The 4,483-nt window shown below is 37.3% G+C and overlaps 1 pseudogene; it reads right to left on the bottom strand.

The window, feature by feature from the left end:
* Window positions 1-1,297: 1,297 nt before the first annotated feature.
* Window positions 1,298-1,878, bottom strand: LOC148107783 (WW domain-containing adapter protein with coiled-coil pseudogene; annotated as a pseudogene).
* Window positions 1,879-4,483: the final 2,605 nt, after the last annotated feature.

Genomic DNA, 4,483 nt, shown 5'->3' on the forward strand with positions numbered 1-4,483 from the left:
TTCATCACCGAACTTCAAAAATTATCAACACATCGTCATTTTTGTCTTATATATTGCCCCCCACTTTTCTTTACTCCACCAGACTATCTTAAATCACAGATATAATATGTCTTTGTATCAACGAATGTGAAATCACTATTCAAATTTTCCTGTGTCACTTTTTTGAGATGTAATGTCTATTTTTTTCAATTGAGGTGTAATTAACATAAACATTATACAAATTTCAGGTGTACAGCATAATGATTCACTATTTGTATATTGCAAAATGATCACAGTAAGTCTAGATAACATCTGTCACTATATGTAGTTACAAAAATTATTTTTCTTGTGATGAGAACTTTAAAGATCTTAGAGACTTAGAGACTTTCGAATAGACTTATAGTACTATTAACTATAGTCACCATACTATATATTACATCCCCATGACTTATTTATTTTATAACCGGATGTTTGTACTTTTTGACCCCCTTAGCCCATTTTGCCCACCCCTAACTCCCACCTCTTGCACCCATCTATCTGTTCTTTGTATCTGTAAGCTTGGTTTTTCAAGATACCACACAAAAATGAGATCACACAGTATTTATCTTTCTCTCTCTGACTTATTTCACTTACTATAATGCCCTCAAGGTTCATCCATGTTGTCACAAATGACACAATTTCATTTCTTTTTTAATGGCTGAATAATATTCCACTGTATATACACACCACATTTACTCTATCCATTTATCCATTGATCGATATTCAGGTTGTTTTCATGTGTTGGCTATTGTAAATAATGTGATGATGAATATGGGGGTGCATATATCTTTTTGAATTAGTGTTTTTTTTTTTCTTTGTGTAAATACCTAGAAGTGGAATTCCTGGATCACATGGCAGTTCTATTTCTAATTTTTTGAGGAACGTTCATAGTGTTTTCCATAGTGGCTGCACCAACTCCCCCCCCATTCATATTAAATTTCAATTAATAGAAAAGTGAGGCAATATTTAAACTAAATTATGACAATTATCACAAAAACTGAAAATTACTTTATACAACCATAAAAGACAGTAATCTGGCTTTGATAAGTTATTTAACTTATATAACTGTTATAAATTAAGTGCTTGACTTCAAAATCTCAAAGGCAAAAAACAGTTCTGAGGCTTCATAATAAAAAAAAAATTTTAAGTTACGTATGGCTAACTGTAGATCTAAGTCTATATAGTAACATTTTAAAAAGACTTTAAAAATATATAGATGATTAAGAGTCTTCGTTAAGTTAATGAAAATAATGTAATATAATTAAAAAACTCAGGAACTATAGTTCAACACGAAACATCTAATAATAATGGCATATCTTTTCTTTCTGTTTCTTGTGCAGGGATAGAAGATGTGAGTGTAGGTAGTTCTGATAAAGTAGATGTTCCATTAGCATCAGATTTATTTGGCTGGTGCTCAGACTGTAGTGTAAATGGATTAGAAGGAAGAGTGTTTGGGGTAGCAGTTGCATGAACCACTGGTTTGATGGGGTGCTGTACTGGTGTAGAACTACTATAAATCTTTGCTCTTGGCAGTCTGTAGTCCGTGTAATTGTTTCTGCTTGTTTGAGACAAAATATTTCTGTGGGAGCAAACTACCGGCATCACTGGAATTCTTGTCTTCCATCCCGTTGGCAAACCCACTAGTGTCTGTTGCTTGCATCACCTCCCTTCTGTAATCCCTATCTTTTTGGAAGCTATTAACTGCCATCTTCTTTGCTTCTTTTTATCTTTTTTCATTTTTCAAGCAATTCTGTTGTTTTTTTCCCATTGTGAAACTTCCATTTGACAATTGTAGTTGTATTTTTTTCCCAGAAGAGCCAATAGGCTCAGACCAGTTATCTTCCGAAATGTAAGATGCATCTGGTTTTCCTTGGATTATTGCTTGGATTAGAAGAATGTGAATTTGAACTAGGAATAGCAATGCAGTTGTGTGAATTATCTTGTAGAGAGTAACTGGTGCCACCACCCCTCTCTCCAATTTTGAATATGTACATTTTTGGCATCACCGTGACCGGTGCTGTCACAGAATTTTTTTTCAAGACTATCAGATCTCTGCAACATTTTAATTGGTGGCAAAGGACTTTCAGTGTTGCATTTTTTCATGTCTCTGATCACTGTTCATGGGGTGACTCTTCAATGAGCATTCAGGTGCTTGGTAAGGAAGGCTGCCAGTACCACCACCATCCCCCGCCTCCTCCAACCACCCCCCCCCCCCCCCCCCCGCAACAGCTTGGCTTGCCCAAGCCTTCCTTTTCCTCTGAGGCCTGGCTTGCTCCCTTGGAACCTGTCAGCTCTTTCCAGTTGCTGCTTTTTCCCCACCATCTTTCCAGTTTAGGGATAGTCCTCATCCAGTACCTGCTGGATGCTGGGCCCAGGGTCCCTGGAGATGTTCAGGAGAGAGCCACCTTCAAGGGGAGGATTGTGTGACCACACCAACTTAAAGAAAAAAAAAATAGAGTTGGTTTGCTTAAAACAGGATGATCCAAATAAAGCCCACAGATTTCCTGTGGTTTATATAATTGTAATTTTTTAAGAAGAAGAACAATAATCCCTGCCTCTCTTTTTCTCCTCCTGCCATTTTTTTTGGCTTAAAAAGCTGGTTTGTCTTGTAGAATTTCCCATATTATGGATTGCTATTTGTAAACATGTTCTTTTATTCCTTGTATTTCCTATAACTTGTTAAATCTAGAAATTTAAGTTCATTTTTCTTTGGCAAGAACATTTCAAGAGATGATGCTGTGTACTTCATACTGTATTGCATCATGAATCAAATAATTGACTTTTTTGTGTGGACAAGATTGACTTTCAGTTCAAGGTATGTTGTTAGCCTAATCCATTCATCATCAAGATTCCCAACAATGTTTCAGCTAATGCCATAGTTTTCAAACTGTAGCCCATGACCATGGGGATATCTCTGAAATTCTTCCAGGAGTCTGTAAGGCCCAAAATACTTCAAAATAGTAATAGATATTATTTGCCTTTTCTCTTCATTTTCTCACAAGTGCACAGCAGAACTTTTCAGAGGCTATGTGACATTTTTATTCTAAATTTTTATCGGTTTTAATTTCTAATATGATATTCAGATATATAACCCCCATAAAGAAAACCTCTCTGCAGTCCTCAATAATTTCAAAAATGTGAAGCACAAAAAGTTAGAATGCAACGGAGCTAATGGATTTAGGAGCCAGTGCAGCCAGTGATGATTATTCCCTGAAAGTATTACTTCAGGTGTTATAAATGGTAATATTAATATTTTTAAAGATTTATTTATTTATTTTAGAGATAGAGTGAGAGACAGAGAGAGAGAGCATGTGCATGCAAGTGGGGGGGAGGGGGCAGAGGGAGAGAATCTTCAAGCAGACTCCCTGCTGAGCATGAGATCATGACCTGAGCCAAAACCAAGAGTCAGATGCTTGACTGACTGGAGCCACCCAGGCGCCCCAATAGTAATATTAATATTAAAGTATAAATCTGATCTTGTCACTCTTCTGCTTAAATAGCTTTCTATTATTCTTATCTTGGGTATTGCGCAATATCTAAAGAACATGATAGAGTATCTTACTAAAGGTAATGATACTCTACTGATGCTTTTGTGCTGAGGGAATTTTCTATTTCTGGATAAAAGGAAGAGGTTGATGTTCTGGAATTTATTCAGAGAGCTATTGCTGAGGAACAGAGAAACTACAGAAAAGAGCATAAGAGAAATGAAAAGTACAAAAAAGAGCGTAAAAGAAATGTTAGCACAATAAAAAAAAAAGTCTTGGGGCGCCTGGGTAGCGCAGTCGTTAAAGCGTCTGCCTTCGGCTCAGGGCATGATCCCGGCGTACCGGGATCGAGTCCCACATCGGGCTCCTCTGCTATGAGCCTGCTTCTTCCTCTCCCACTCCCCCTGCTGTGTTCCCTCTCTCGCTGGCTGTCTCTCTGTCACATAAATAAATAAAATCTTTAAAAAAAAAAAAAAAAAAAAAAAGTCTTACATGCATCCTAATGGTATTCCAGATGGAGAGGAGAAAGATTATGTGGCAGAAGAAACAGTTGAAGAGAAAATGGCAAAGAAGTTATCAGAATTCTCTCAATTGCTTTCTTCTCCTCCCACCATCCCATCTCTTTTTTCTTATTGCTTTCTCTGTGCTTTAGTTTGGATGATATATATTGACTTTTCTTCAAATTCACTAATCTTTTTTTTTTTTTTAAAGATTTTATTTATTTATTCGACAGAGATAGAGACAGCCAGCGAGAGAGGGAACACAAGCAGGGGGAGTAGGAGAGGAAGAAGCAGGCTCCTAGCGGAGGAGCCTGATGTGGGGCTCGATCCCATAACGCCAGGATCACGCCCTGAGCCGAAGGCAGATGCTTAACCGCTGTGCCACCCAGGCGCCCCCAAATTCACTAATATTTTATCCTATGTCCACCTTGCTGTTAGGCCTATACAATGAATTTTTAATTTCAGTTATTGTATCTCTCA

Source organism: Ursus americanus, chromosome 25, assembly GCF_024610735.1.
Source record: "Ursus americanus isolate L20-20 chromosome 25, mUrsAme1.1.p, whole genome shotgun sequence".
NCBI lineage: Eukaryota > Metazoa > Chordata > Mammalia > Carnivora > Ursidae > Ursus > Ursus americanus.